We start from the raw sequence: 16,439 nt of genomic DNA on the forward strand, positions 1-16,439 counted from the left end.
GTTTAACTTCTAAAACTAAGATATGTTAAATCTCACATTGACAATGTTAGTTAGAAGCTGACATTGGGACGGCTGGGGGTGGGGTTTGGGGCAGTTGTCTTCCACATCACACATTTTAGAAATTCAAAGATTCTCTGATTGGCAATTAATTTAAAGAGTTATTCTCTAAAGACCTGGAATCAATAGAAAAAAATGTCTGGGTTATGATAAGGGGTTGTAAAGACAAAGGTTTCAGGCCGGGCATGGTGGCTCATGCCTGTAATCCCAGAATTTTGTGAGGCCAAGGTGGGCGAATCATGAGGTCAAGAGATTGAGAGCACCCTGACCAACATGGTGAAACCTTGTCTCTACTAACAAAATACCAAAAAAAATTAGCCGGGCATGGTGGTGGGTGCCTGTAGTCCCAGCTACTCAGAGGCTGAGGCAGGAGAATTGCTTGAAACTGGAAAACGGAAGTTGCAGTGAGCCAGGATCATGCCATTGCACTGCAGCCCCGTGTTAGAGTGAGACTCTGTCTCAAAAAAAAAACAAAGACCAAGGTTTCATCATTTCAGATAAGGCCCCCAGGTAGCAGGCTTCAGAGAGAATGGATTATAGATGTTTCTTATCAGACTTGGAGTCTGTTCTATCAGTCTTAAGGTCTCTGTGTTTATGTTCCTGCTAGTCAGCTGTGAGACATGTCTGACACCAGCCCCCGACCACTTCTCATCACGGCCTGAATTAGTTTTTCAGATTAATTTTGGAATACTCTTGGCCAAGGGGAGGGTGCATCAGTTGATTGGGAGCTTAGAATTTTATTTTTGGCTTACTGTAAGAAAGTTGAATCTACCTCACATGAGGTGCAAGTTATGTTGGATGTCATCAGCCCCACAGTTCCACCCCTGAGAAAAGTAATAAAAAAGTGGTTTGTTAGCTAAACCATGGTTTTATTCACCCAAAGATGCAAGCTGAAACATTTATCTTCTCTTCCTGTAGTAAAGGAAGTGGTGCATTTCATAAGACCAATCTTCCTGTTGTTTACAATAATGTGTCAACCTTAAATAAAGAGATTTAGAAAATATGATTATATAGAGAGTTTATTGGAACTCAAAGATGGAGGATGGCCAACCCGGACCTCACATTCAAGTTGTCCTGAATATACACTTCAATTAGCAGTAGTAACAATGGGGTTTTTTTTGGTTTTTTTTGGTTTGTTTGTTCGTTTTGAGATGGAGTCTCACTCTGTCACCCAGGCTGGGGTGTAGTGGCATGATCTTGGCTCACTGCAACCTCCACCTCCTGGGTTCAGGTGATTCTTCTGCCTCAGAATCCCGAGTAGCTGGGACTACAGGCACATACCACCATGCCCAGCTAATTTTTTGTGTGTTTTTAGTGGAGATGGGGTTTCACCATCTTGGCCAGGCTGGTCTGGAACTCCCAACCTTTTGACCTGCCCGCCTCAGCCACCCAAAGTGCTGGGATTATAAGGCGTGAGCCACCACCCAGCTGACAATGGGTTTTTAAAGCAAAAAAGAAGAGTCAGTTCCAAAATTATTTACCAAGTATCTACATTAAATTAATTTAAATTACTGATTGGCTATACATTTTTCTTTGTATCACAAATTCCAGGAACATGAAGTTAATGGCTTAGGTAGCAAGTCAGGCATAAAATGCCTTTTAAACAATTGCCCCAGGTTGGGTGCAGTGGCTCACACCTGTAATCCCAGAACTTTGGGAGGCCTAGGTGGGTGGATCATCTGAGGTCAGGAGTTTGAGACCAGCCTGGCCAACATGGTGAAACCCTGTCAGGTGAAAACTAGCCAGGCAAGGTGAAAACTAGCCAGGTGAAAACCAGCCAGCCATGGTGAAAACTAGCCAGGCAAGGTGGCAGACACCTGTAATCCCAGCTACTTGGGAAGCTGAGGCAGGAGAAACGCTGGAACCCAGAAGGCAGAGGTTGCATTGAGCTGAGATCGCACCATTGCACTCTAGCCTGGATAACAGACTGACATTCTGTCTCAAAAAAAAAAAAAAAAATGCCCCAGGCATAGGAGAGTGTGACTGAAGTCCCACACTTATGTCCCTCTGGACCCGACAAATTCTGCATACCTCAGAGAACTCAGACTGCTCTTAGCTATTTTTCTATTCTCATAGGCACACAAACAAATTAAAAGTAAAGCCTTAGCCATGTATTGTGGCTCACACTTGTAATCCCACCACCTTGGGAGGCTGAGGTAAGCAGATCACTTGAGGTCAGGAATTCAAGACCAGCCTGTCCACTGTGGTGAAACTCCATCTCTACTAAAAATACAAAACTTAGCCAGGCATGGTGGTGTGGGCCTGTCGTCCAAGTTACTTGGGAGGCTGAGGAACAGCAATTGCTTGAATCCAGGAGGCGAAGGTTGCAATAAGCAGAGATCGCACCACTGCACCCCAGCCTGGACCACAGAGTGAGACTCTTAGTCAACATCCTTAAAGAAAAGAACTTTTTTTTTTTTTTTCGAGACAGAGTTTTGCTCTTGTTACCCAGGCTGGAGTGCAATGGTGCGATCTCGGCTCACTGCAACCTCTGCCCCCTGGGTTCAGGCAATTCTCCTGCCTCAGCCTCCTGAGTAGCTGGGATTACAGGCACGTACCACCATGCCCAACTAACTTTTTGTATTTTTTTAGTAGAGACAGGGTTTCACCATGTTGACCAGGATTGTCTCAATCTCTTGACCTCGTAATCCACCCGCCTCAGCTTCCCAAAGTGCTGGGATTACAGGCTTGAGCCACCGTGCCTGGCAAAGAAAAGTTCTTACAACCCAGAATTTCATATCCAGCCAAACTAAGATTCATAAGTGAAGGAAAATAAAATCCTTTGCAAACAAGCAAGTACTCAGAGATATTGTCACCACCAGGCCTGCTTTACAAGAGCTCCTGAAAGAGGCACTACACATAGAAAGGAACAACCAGTACCAGCCACTCCAGAAACATACCAAATGCTAAAGAGCATCAACAAAATGAAGAATCTGCATCAACGGGCAAAACAGCCAGCTAGCATCAAAATGGCAGTATCAAATTCACACATAACAATATTAACCCTAAAGGTAAATGGGCTAAATACACCAATCAAAAGACACAGACTGGCAAATTGGATAAAAAGCCAAAACCCATCGGTGTGCTGTATCCAGGAAACCCATCTCACATGCAAGGATACACAAAGGCTCAAAATAAAGGGATGGAGGAAGATTTACCAAGCAAATGGAGAGCAAAAAAAAACAAAAAAAAAAGCAGGTGTTGCAATTCTCATCTCTGATAAAATAGACATTAAAGCAACAAAGATCAAAAGAGACAAAGAAGGTCATTACATAATGGTAATAGGGTCGATGCAACAAGAAGAGCTAACGATCCTAAATATATACGCACCCAAAACAGGAGCACCCAGATACATAAGGCAAGTTCTTAATGACTTACAAAGAGACTTAGACTCCCACAATATAATACTGGGAGACTTTAACACTCCACTGTCAATATTAGACGGATCAACCAGACAGAAAATTAACAAGGATACCCAGGTCTTCAACTCAGACCTGGAACAAGCAACCTGATAGACATTTACAGAACTCTCAACCCCAGATCCACAGAATATACATTCTTCTCAGCACCACATCACACCTACTCTAAAATTGACCACATAATGGGAAGTAAATCACTCCTCAGCAAATGCAAAAGAATGGAAATAATAACAAACGGTCTCCCAGACCACAATGCAATCAAGTTAGAACTCAGAATTCAGAAACTAACTCAGAACTGCACAGCTTCATGGAAACTGAACAACTGACTCTTGAATGTTGACTGGATAAACAATAAAATGAAGGCAGAAATAAAGAAGTTCTTCACAACCAATGAGAACGAAGACACCACATACCAGAATCTCTGGGACACATTTAAAGCAGTCTCTAGAGGAAATTATATAGCAATAAGTGCCCACATGAGAAGAGTGAAGAGATCCACAAGTGACACCCTATCATCAAAATTGAAAGAGCTAGAGGAGCAAGATAAAAAAAACTCAAAACCTAGCAGAAGACAAGAAATAACTAAGATCAGAGCAGAACTGAAGGAGATAGAGACACGAAAAACCCTTCAAAAAATAAATAAATCCAGGAGCTGGTTTTTTGAAAAGATCAACAAAATAGACAGATCACTAGCCAGATTAATAAGAAAGAAAAGAGAATAACCAAATAGATGTAATAAAAAATGATAAAGGGGAAATCACAGATTCCACAGAAATTCAAACCATCATCAGAGAATAGTACAAACAACTCTATGCACATAAACTAGTAAACCTGGAAGAAATGAATAAATTCCTAGACACTTGCATCCTCCCAAGCCTAAACCAGGAAGAAGTCGAAATCATGAATAGACCAATAACAAGATCTGAAGTTGAGGCAGCAATTAAGAGCCTACCACACAAAAAAAGCCCAGGTCCAAATGGGTTCACAGCCAAGTTCTACCAGACACACAAAGAGGAACTGTTACCATTCCTCCTGAAACTATTCCAAATAATCCAAAAAGAGGGAATCCTTCCCAAATCATTTTATGAGACCAACATCATCCTGATACCAAAACCTGGCAGAGACTCAACAAGAAAAGAAAACTTCAGGCCAATATCCATGATGAACATAGATGCAAAAATCTTCAATGAAATACTGGCAAGCCAATTGCAACAGCACCTCAAAAAGCTTATCAACCATGATCAAGTAGGATTCATCCCAGGGATGCAAGGCTGGTTCAACATACGCAAGTCTATAAACGTAATTCACCACATAAACAGAACCAAAGACAAAAACCACATGATTATCTCAATTGATGCAGATAAGGCCTTTGACAAAATTCAACAGCCCTTTATGCTAAAAACCCTCAATAAAATCGGTATTCACAGAATGTATCTCAAAATAATAAAAGCTATTTATGACAAACCAACAGTCAATATCATACTGAATAGGCAAAAACTGGAAGCATTCCCTTTGAAATCTGGCACTAGACAAGGATGCCCTCTCTCACCACTCCTATTCAATATAGTACTGGAAGTTCTAGCCAGAGCAATCAGGCAAGAAAAAGAAATGAAGAGTATTCAAATAGGAAAGGAGGAAGCCAAATTGTTTCTATTTGCAGATGACATGATTGTATATCTAGAAGACCCCATCGTCTCAGCCCAGAATCTCCTGAACCTGATAAGCAACTTCAGCAAAGTCTCAGGATACAAAATCAATGTGCAAAAATCACAAGCATTCCTATGCACCAATAACAGACTTAAAGAGAGTCAAATCAAGAACAAACTGCTATTTACAATTGCTACAAAGAGAATAAAATACCTAGGAATACAACTAACAAGGAACATAAAGGACCTCTTAAAGGAGAACTACAAACCACTGCTCAATGAAATAAGAGAAGACACAAACAGATGGAGAAACATTCCATGTTCATGGTTAGGAAGAATTAATATCATGAAAATGGCCATACTGCCTAAAGTAATTTACAAATTCAACACTATCCCCATCAAGCTACCAATGACCTTCTTCACAGAACTGGAAAAAAAACACCTTAAACTTCATATGGAACCAAAAGAGAGCCCGCATAGCCAAGTCAATTCTAAGCAAAAAGAACACAGCAGGAGGCATCACACTACCGGACTTCAAACTATACTACAAGGCTGTATTAATCAAAACAGCATAGTACTAGTACCAAAACAGAGATATAGACCAATGGAACAGAACAGAGGCATCAGAGGCAACTCAGCATATCTGCAACCATACAGTCTTTGATAAACCTGACAAAAATAAGCAATGGGGAAAGGATTCCCTGTTTAATAAATGATGTTGGGAAAACTGGCTAGCTGTGTGCAGAAAGCAGAAACTGGACCCCTTCCTGACACCTTACACTAAAATTAACTCCAGATGGATTAAAGACTTAAACATAAGACCTAACACCATAAAAACCCTAGAAGAAAATCTAGGCAAAACCATTCAGGACATAGGAGTAGGCAAGGACTTCATGACCAAAACACCAAAAGCATTGGCAACAAAAGCCAAAATAGACAAATGGGACCTAATCAAACTCCACAGCTTCTGCACGGCAAAAGAAACAGTCATTAGAGTGAATTGGCAACCAACAGAATGGAAAAAAATTTTTGCCATTTGCCCATCTGACAAAGGGCTGATATCCAGAATTTACAAAGAACTAAAACAGATTTACAAGAAAAAAACAAACAAGCCCATTCAAAAGTGGGCAAAGGATATGAACAGACACTTTACAAAAGAAGACACACATGAGGCCAACAAACATATGAAAAAATGCTCATCGTCACTAGTCATTAGAGAAATGCAAAACAAAACTACATTGACATACCATCTCATGCCAATTAGAATGGCGATCATTAAAAAATCTGGAGACAGCAGATGCTGGAGAGGATGTGGAGAAATAGGATCACTTTTAAACTGCTGGTGGGAGTGTAAATTAGTTCAACCATTGTGGAAGACAGTGTGGTGATTCCTCAAGGACCTAGAAATAGAAATTCCATTTGACCCAGCAATCCCATTACTGGGTATATATCCAAAAGATTATAAATCGTTCTACTATAAGGACACATGCACACGAATGTTCATTGCAGCACTGCTTACAATAGCAAAGGCCTGGAATCAACCCAAATGCCCATCGATGATAGACTGGACAGGGAAAATGTGGCTCATATACACCATGGAATATTATGCAGCAATCAAAAACGATGAGTTTGTGTCCTTTGTAGGGACATGGATGAACCTGGAGAGCATCATTCTCAGCAAACTGACACAAGAACAGAAAATGAAATACCACATGTTTTCACTCATAGGCGGGTGTTGGACAATGAGAACACATGGACACAGGGAGGGGAGCACTACACACTGGGGTCTGTTGGGGAGAATAGGGGAGGGATGGCGGGGAGTGGGGAGTTGGGGAGAGATAGCATGGGGAGAAATGCCAGATATAGGTGAAGGGGAGGAAGGCAGCAAATCACACTGCCACGTGTGTACCTATGCAACTATCTTGCATGTTCTTCACATGTACCCCAAAACCTAAAATGCAATAAAAAATAAAAATAAAAATTTTTAAAGTGAAAGACTTTTTTTCCTGTGAAAATAAAGGAAGACACAGCTCTGATCTCTCCTTTTTCTTTCAGAATTTAATCCTCTGTTCTTTTCAAATGTATGTTACATCTTTATAATTGCTAAATAAACCTCTTCTCAGTCTCACAATTTAGGACCTGGGAGCCATGTTTCAAAATGCATATTTCAGGGAGATAGCTCTCACAGTTTTTCTGAAAGGGTAAGAAGTGAATTTTGGCGGGCAGGGTGCCTTGGCCCAATCTTCAAAACTATATCCTCACAAAAAGATGTGAGGAGTTTGCTGCTTCTTTCTTTGGATAAAACCAATTAGCTAACACTGGTGGTCCCCCTAACAACTATGCTAAGCTTAAGATGAACTGAGACAAAATATGCTATCGAGTTTTCTTACTTAAAGCCTAGATTTGTGTATCTTGAAAACATGTATGTGATGGGTTGCATCTGCTTGTCAGTATAAAGGGTGAAATTCCTTGTGTCTTTGCCATCTCTTAATGAGTTGCCTGTTATGTGTATCACATTGTGGTTTAATGCTTACTCAAAAATAAAACTGTTTTCTATCTCTACTACCATTGTGAAGAGGATTTGGGGGTTACTAGAAGATTTTTTTTCAATTAAATTTTTTTTTTCTTTTAAGACAGGGTTTCACCATATTGGTCAGGCTGGTCTTGAACTCCTGCCCACCTTAGCCTCCCAAAGTGCTAGGATTACAGGTGTGAGCCACTGCGCCTGGCAGGAGATTTTTTTTAAGAGACAGGGTCTCACTGTGTTGCCCAGGCTGATCTTGAATGCCTGGGCTCAAGTGATCTTCCTGCCTTGGCCTCCCAAAATGCTGGGAAGATTTTGTTTTTAATTGTATTTCCCCAGTAATAATACACCATTTCCTAAGTCCTGGAGCAATCAGGTAATAGAAGACACCACCTTCAGGCAGAGAGAGGAGGAAGCAGCCAAGGTATAGCATAGCAATGAATTTTGCAAAGCATTAATCTAAGTCCTCATTTAGCTTCATAGGTAGTGTTAACCTTAAATAATGATATTCAGAAAATATGGTTAAATATAGTTTATCTAATCTCAAAGCTTAAGGATGGCTACCCAGGAGCATAGATTCAAGTTGTTGTCAATATACACTCTGATTAACAGCAGTGACAAGTGGCTTTTTAAAGCAAATGAGAAGAGGCAGTTCATACATTTTTTAACCAAGAATTTACATCAAAATAACATAAGTTATTGATTGTCTACACACTGTTCTTTGTATCACAAATTCCAGGAGCAAGAAAATAATAAGTGAGGCAGCTAGTCACGAGAACAAACGCCTTTAAACAATTAAGCCTGGGCTGGGTTGAGGAGCAGTGGGAATGGGGGTATGTATGACCAAAGTCCCACACTCATGTTTCTCTGGGCCTAAAAATTTTGCAGACCTCACAAAATTCACACTTCTCTGAGCTATTTTTCTTTCCTCAATAGGTTATTGGAAGCTGTGACTTTAAGCTAAATAATGCATAATAAAACCAAATTTACCATAGTCTAATTTATATAAACAACAGTTAAGTTCCTATGGCATATTCCCAGTCACAAAAAATTACAAAACTAAATAAACACACAAAAAAAACCTCTAATCTTGAACATGAAGTAAATGAGAGCTACACATACAAGTTTAAAGGATTAATAAAAACAGGATAATTATTTGTCCAATTTTTGGTGAACCAATGAGTGATGATGATCACAATGGTGTTGGGTTAAATCAAGAAATAAATGCTTATAAGGCAAAAATGTTAAGTTTTTGGAACGAGATTACTGGAAAAGAGTCCCAAACTAGACCCCAAGAGAGGGTTCTCGGATCTCACGCAAGAAAGAATTGAAGCGAATCCATAAAGTGAGAGGGCATTTATTAAAGAAGTAAAGAAACAAAATAGTGGCTACTCTACAGGCAGCAGCAGCTTGGAATGCTCAACTGATAATATTTATAGTTATTTCCTTATTATATGCTAAACAAGGGTGGGTTATTTGTGAGTTTTCCAGGAAAGGGGTGGACAATTCCCAGAACTGAGTGTTTCTCCCCTTTTTAGACTCTATAGGGTAACTTTCTGCCATTGCCATGGCATTTGCAGACTGTCAGTCATGGTGCTGGTGGGAATGTCTTTTAGCATCGTAATGCATTATAATTAGCATATAATGAACAGTGAGAAGGATCAGAAGTCACTTCCGTCACCATCTTGGTTTTGGTGGGTTTGGGCTGGCTTCTTTACTACAGGCTGTTTTATCAGCAACGTCTTTGTGACCTGTATCTTGTCCTAACCCCCTATCTCATCCTGTGACTAAAAATGCCTAATCTCCTGGGAATAGAGTCCAGTGGGTCTCAGCGTTAATTTACCCAGTCCCTACACAACATGGAGTTGCTCTGATTCAAATGCCTCTGACATAATCAGCACCTCCTCCCACATGCAGTTCAATAACAATCACAAACATGGCAGGCTCATTGAGCACTTCCGTACCACATTGTTTATTGTCATACATTTGTATGACCATCATATAATCTACAAATTTTATTTTACAATAAAATTAAAATAAAAATTAACTCTTTCATTCATTTTCCGAACCATTTATTCCACCAGTTCAGGGTCAGGAATAGGCAGAGTCTATCCAGCAGCCCAGGGTACAATGCAGAAACCAGACCTGGACAGAACATCACCCTATGGCACAGCACACTCACACACGCCTGAATTAACTCAGATTAGTACAATGTACACATACCGGTTAACATAAAAAACACATCTTTGGGTTATGAAAGGAAACTGGAGTACTAAGAGAAAACACACACACACATTACTTGAGGACCTGCCTTACAGCACAATCCTTTTGTTTGTCCTCTGACTCTCTTGGTCCTAAGACTTTCATTTTGTTTTAAAAAGCAAAAAAGGCCTGGCCTTCAACAACCTTTGCAAAATTATGATAGTTAAAGAAGTATGACATGGTTGACTCCACCTTGCTTCTAAACTCTAAGCTGTCTATGATCATTCCTCAGTGTTGCTTGAGCTAACCATAGGAGGAATTTATAGTTTGACTTGAAAGGAAGGACTGTAAGAGTTCCTCCTTAAAACTAACCCCCTCCTTGTTCAGAGAGTGAAAACCACATTTATAAGAGGAATGAAAGGTTACAAGATTAGGATTGTGGGAGGGGCATGCATTCTGGTATAGTTTTTATAATCCCTTGCTCCTCTGGTATAGTTTCTATAATCCATTGCTCCTGTGGCCACAGGATTTATGACTTTCCCAATTGCTCCTATAGATAATATCACTATTGTAGAACCTAAAATTGGTCTTTTGAGGGTGTTTTTCAGACTTTCTGGCAACCACTGACCTCACCTGGACCCATGATGCTTGAGTCAGCTGGTCCTGTGGTTGCATCTAGAGATAGACTCAGCACATGACTGTTTTCCACACCCCTGTGATTTCATTCCTAACCAATCAGCAGCACCCATTCCCTAGTGACCTGGCCACCAAATGGTCCATAAAATGTCTAGCCTCTGAGTTCTGAGAGACACTGATTTGAAAAATCAAGTTCCTCTATATGGCCAGCCTCATGTCAATTAAACTTTCATTACTGCAATGTGGAGTTCTCAGTAAATGGATTTTGTCTGTGCAGCAGTCAGGAAGAACTCACCAGGCAGTTACAGGCCCAGAAAGGACAGGCTTTCCTAATTTTGACAGACTCTAGGACAGAAATACCCACACCAAAAGGAAAAGAGAATCTTCATATGGTACTAAATATATAGAACAAGATTGACTTTTGAAACGAAAGTAATTGTATATATATATAGAGAGAGAGAGACAGAGTCTCACTCTGTCATCAGGTGCCAGGCTGAAGTGCAGTGGCATGATCTGGGCTTACCGCAACCTCCACCACCTGGTTTCAATTGATTCTCCTGCCTCAGCCTCCCACGTAGCTGGGACTACAGGCACATGCCACCATGCCCAGCTAATTTTTGTATTTTTTAGTAGAGATGGGGTTTCACCATATTGGCCAGGATGGTCTTGATCTCTTGACCTCATGATCAACCTGCCTCAACCTCCCAAAGTGCTGGGATTACGGGCGTGAGCCACCGCATCTGGCCAGTAATTATATTTTGACCACCATTCCTAGATTGTCTCTAATGGCGTCTTCTGTATGCCCACCACTCACTTTTGGGGTTACATTACAAATCTTGGTATTACCTGATATTGCTCCACCATGATATTCACAAAAGCAGATATCTGACTCTACCACAACCTCCTATCACTTTAGCTTGCTTACTCAATTACATCCATAACCTGTTTCTCACCTCCCTTGAAATCTTTAGTCAACCGTTTATTTACTTTCTCCAGTCCAGTCTTTCATCCCACCGTCTATTATTATTTGCCTCTCATTATACATTTTTTCCCCTTGTAGGGGAGGAAAAGTGTCCTCTACCCTCTTAGGTTCTCCAGCTGGGTCTTTGAAATAAACTGACAACACGCAAATCAACAGGACGAAAGGCACACAAATTTATTTGATGTTAAATGTTTTATATGGCACAGGAGTCCTCACAGAAAAAAAAAGAAAGAAAGAAAGCCAAAGAAAATCCCCCAAAAAATAGCTAGGCTTGGACTGAGAAAGAAATTTGGGGGTTTTTTTTTGTTTTTTTTTTTTTGAGACAGTCTCATTCTGTTACCCAGGCTGAAGTGCAGTGGTGTGATTATGGCTCACTGCAGCCTTAAACTCCCAGACTCAAACAATTCTCCTGCCTCTCAGCCTTATAGTAGCAGGGACTACAGGTGCAAACAACCATGCTCAGCTGGTTTTTTCATAAGAAAGATAAACTTAGAGAGAAAGACAAGGAAAAGGAAAGGCCCTTTGAGCTTCTATGGGTAACAAATTGAGGGAAGGCAAATATATGGGGAGCTGATGATGGATAAGGGCTAGTCAGTAGGTTTGTTTATGTAGACTCTTTCTCAGTGCCATTTTATCTCTGGTGATAAGTTGTTTTCTTCCTGGTATGTAACCATAAGAGATTTGTTTCCTGATGCACTCAACAAGTCAATATACTGAGATACCAGTTACAGCAGAGAAAGAGTTTTAATTGCAGGGCTGCAAGCAAGGAGACAAGAGGAAACCTCAAATCCATCTCCCCAAGGAGTTTGGGGTTAGAGATTTTAAGGGTTTTGCAGTGGACTAAAGTGTGGAGACCGTTGATTGGTAGAAAAGTATAGGATGAAGCCATGGGAGGAGATGAATAAAATGTATATATAGTTAGCTAGGGTCTCAGTCTGTCTCCCAGGCTGGAGTACAGTGGCACAACCACAGTTTAATGCAGCCTTGACCTCCTGGGTTCAAAGAAACTGTATTCTCATGTTGATTCATTTCCTTCATGGGGGCTCTTCAAACTTTCAAGTTGTTCCACTGGAGTTCAGAATCTGCTTAAGCACTTTTTTTTTGAGAGACTGTCTCACTCTTTTGCCAGGCTGAGTGCAGTGGCACAATCACAGCTCACTGCGGCCTTGACCTCCTGGGCTCAAGCAATCCTCCCAACTCAGCCTCCTGAGTAGCTGGGACTGTTACAGGTAGTTAAATAGGCATATGTAGGCAGGACAGGGTTCTTCTTCCACACCCACTAGAAATATCAGATGATGGTTCAACAATTATCATACTCCCTCTCTAAAAATGACAATTTGGCAGCCAGTGACAGGGAAGAACAATCTCCTGATGATACACAGCTATTAACATTAAAGTATTAGGGTGCTGTGGCTCATGCCTGTAATCCCAGGACTTTGGGTGGCTAAAACAGGCAAATTTCCTGAGGTCAGGAGTTTGAGAACAGCCTAGCCAACATGACAAAACACTGTCTCTACTAAAAATACCAAAAAATTAGCCAGGCATGGTGGTGCACACCTGTAATCCCAGCTCTTCAGGAGGCTGAGGCACAAGAATCACTTGAACCTAAAGGCAGAGTTTAAAGTGAGTCATGATGGCACCACTGCACTCCAGGCTGGGTGAAGGAGTAAAACTCTGTCTCAAAAAAAAAAAAAATGCTGGGCAAGGTGGTTTGTGCCTGTAATCCCAGCACTTTGGGAGGCCAAGGCAGGTGGATCACTTGAGGTCAGGAGTTCAAGACCAGCCTGACCCACCTGGTGAAACCCCATCTTTATCAAAAAATACAAAAATTACTTGAGCTTAGTAGTATATTCCTACAGTCCCAGCTACTCAGGAGGCTGAGGTGGGAGAATTGCTTGAACCTGGGAGGCAGTGGTTGCAGTGAGCCAAGACTGTGCAACTGCACTCCAGCCTAGGTTACAGAGTGACATTATGTCTTAAAAATAAAACAAATAAACAAAAAAAAAACATTAAAGTGTTAACTGATGCCAGGGAAAAGCAACTTCCTGGGCATCTTTTGAGCAATGCTGAGTGTAGTGGCACAATCACAGCTCACCACAGCCTTGACCATCTGGACTCAAGCAATCCTCCCAACTCAGAGGATTGAGACAAAATGGTGAAGTATGACCTTCCATGGACACCCCACTGGAAAAGGGAAGAAAACTTCAGATGAGCATGCATACAACTGCCTAAACACACTGCATATGCTCACTTCCCCAGGGTAAGAAGGGCACTGCACATGCAGACAGCCCACCCTAAGGGAAGAATCATGGGAAAGAGGCAAGCCGATTGATATGGTTTGGCTCTGTGTCCGCACCCAAATCTCATCTTGTAGCTCCCATAATTCCCAACAGTTGTGGGAGGGACCTGGTAGGAGATGACTGAATCATGAGGATGGGTCTTTCCTGTTTTGTTCTCATGACACTGAATGGGTCTCACAAGATCTGATGGTTTTAAAACTAAGAGTTTTAAACTGTGCACAAGCTCTCTCTTACTGCCATCATGTGAGAAGTGTCTTTCCCCTTCCACCATGAGTGTGAGGCCTTCCGAGCCATGTACAACTTAAACCTCTTTCTTTTGTAAGTTTTCCCAGTCTTGGGTATATTTTTATCAGCAGCATGAAAACAAACTAATATGGTAAATTGGTACCGGTAGAGTGGGCCGTTGCTGAAAAGGTACCCAAAAATGGGCCGGGAGCTGTGGCTTATACCTGTAATCCTAGCACTTTGGGAGGCCAAGCCAGGAGAATCATTTGAGATCAGATGTTCGAGACCAGCCTGGCCAACATGGTGAAACCCCATCTCTACTAAAAAATTTTTAAAAATGAGCCAGGCATGCTGGTGGGCACCTGTAATCCCAGCTACTGGGAGGCTGAGGCAGGAGAATCGCTTGAATCCAGGAGGCAGAAATTGCAGTGAGACGAGACTGCACCACTACACTCCAGCCTGGGTGATTGAGCTAGACTCCATCTCAAAAAAAAAAAAAAAGCCCAAAAATGTGAAAGTGACTTTAGAAGTAGGTAATGGGCAGAGGCTGAAAGAGTTTGGAGGGCTCAAAAGAAGACAGGAAAATGTAGGAAAGTTTGGAACTTTGTAGCTTGTAGGAAAATGTAGGAAAGTTTGGACTTGTTGAATGGCTTTGGCAAAAATGCTGATAGTGATACGAGCAATAAGGTCCAGGCTGAGGGTGGTCTCAGAAGGAGATGAGGAACTTGGGAACTGGAGCAAGGGTGACTCTTGTTATGTTTTAGCAAATAGATTGGCAGCATTTTGTCCTTGCCCTAAAGATTTGTGGAGCTTTGAACTTGAGAGAGATGATTTAGGGTATCTGGTGGAAGAAATTTCTAAGGAGCAACACATTCAAAAGATTATTTACATACTGTTAAAGGTATTCAGTTTCAAAGGGGGAGCAGAGCATAAAAGTTCAGAAAATTTGCAGCCTGACAATGCAAATAGAAAAAAAATTCTATTTTCTGAGGAGAAATTCAAGCTGGCTGCAGAAATTTGCATAAGTAATGAGGAGCTGAATGTTAATAACCAATACAATGGAAATGTCTCCAGGGCATGTCAGAGACCTTTGTGGCAGCCCCTCCCATCACAGGCCTGGAGGCCTAGGAGGAAAAAGTTATTCTGTGGGCTAGGCACAGGGTCTGTAAGCCGTATGCAGCCTAGGAACTTAACGCTCTGAGTCTCAGCTGCTCCATTCATGGCGGATAGGGGCAAATGTAGAGTTTGGGCCATGGCTTCAGAGGGTGCAAGCCTCAAGCCTTAGCAGCTTCCACGTGGTATTGAACCTGCAAGTGCACAGAAGTCAAGAATTGAGGTTTGGGAGCCTCCACCTAGATTTCAGAAGATATATGGAAATGCCTGGATGCCCAGGCAGAAGTTTGCTGTAGAGGCAGGATCCTCATGGAGAACCTCTGCTAGGGCAGTGCAGAAGTAAAATGTGGGGTGGGGTCCCCCAAACAGTCCCTACTGGGGTACCACCTCGTGGAGCTATGAGAAGAGGGCCACTGTCCTCCAGACCCCAGAATGGTGGCTCCACTGCCAGCTTCCACTGTGCACCTGGGAATACTGCAGACATTCAATGCCAACCCATGAAGGCAGCCAGGAGGAAGGCTGTATGCTGTAAAGCCACAGGGCAGAGCCACCCAAGACTATGGGAACCTACCTCTTACATCAGTATGACCTGGATGTGAGACATGGAGTCAAAGGAGATCATGTCGGAGCTTTGAGATTTAACTGCCCTGCTGGATTTTGGACTTGCATGGGGCCTGTAGCCCCTTTGTTTTGGCCAATTTCTCCCATTTGGAATGGCTGTATTTACCCAATGCAAGTACTGCCATTGTATCTAGGAAATCACTCAATTGCTTTTGATTTTACAGTCTCATAGGTGGAAGGGACTTGCCTGGTCTTGGATGAGACTTTGGACTGTGGACTTTTAAGTTAATCCTTGGGGGACCATTGGGAAGGCATGATTGGTTTTGAAATGAGAATATAGAAGATTTGGAAAGGGCCAGGGGCAGAATAATATGCTTTGGCTCTGTGACCCCACCCAAATCTCATTTTGTAGCTCCCATAATTGCCACGTGTGGGAAAGACCTGGTGGGAGTTGATCCAGTCATGGCTGTGGGTCTTTCCTCTGCTGTTCTCATGATAGTGAATGGGTCTCATGAGGTATGATGGTTTTAAAAATGCAAGTTTCTCTGCACAAACTCTCTCTTGCCAGCACCATGTAATAAGTGACTTTCACCTTCTGTCATGATTGTGAGCCCTCCCCAGCCATGTCGAACTGTAAGCCCATAAACCTCTTTATTTTGTAAATTGTCCAGTCTCAGGTATGTCTTTATCAGCAGCATGAAAACAGACTAACACACCTATAAAGTCCTAGGATCAAGGTTAAACGCCTCACTTGAACTTCAGGTGCCCAAGTGG

The sequence above is a fragment of the Callithrix jacchus genome, chromosome 15, assembly GCF_049354715.1.
Source record: "Callithrix jacchus isolate 240 chromosome 15, calJac240_pri, whole genome shotgun sequence".
Taxonomy (NCBI): Eukaryota; Metazoa; Chordata; class Mammalia; order Primates; family Cebidae; genus Callithrix; species Callithrix jacchus.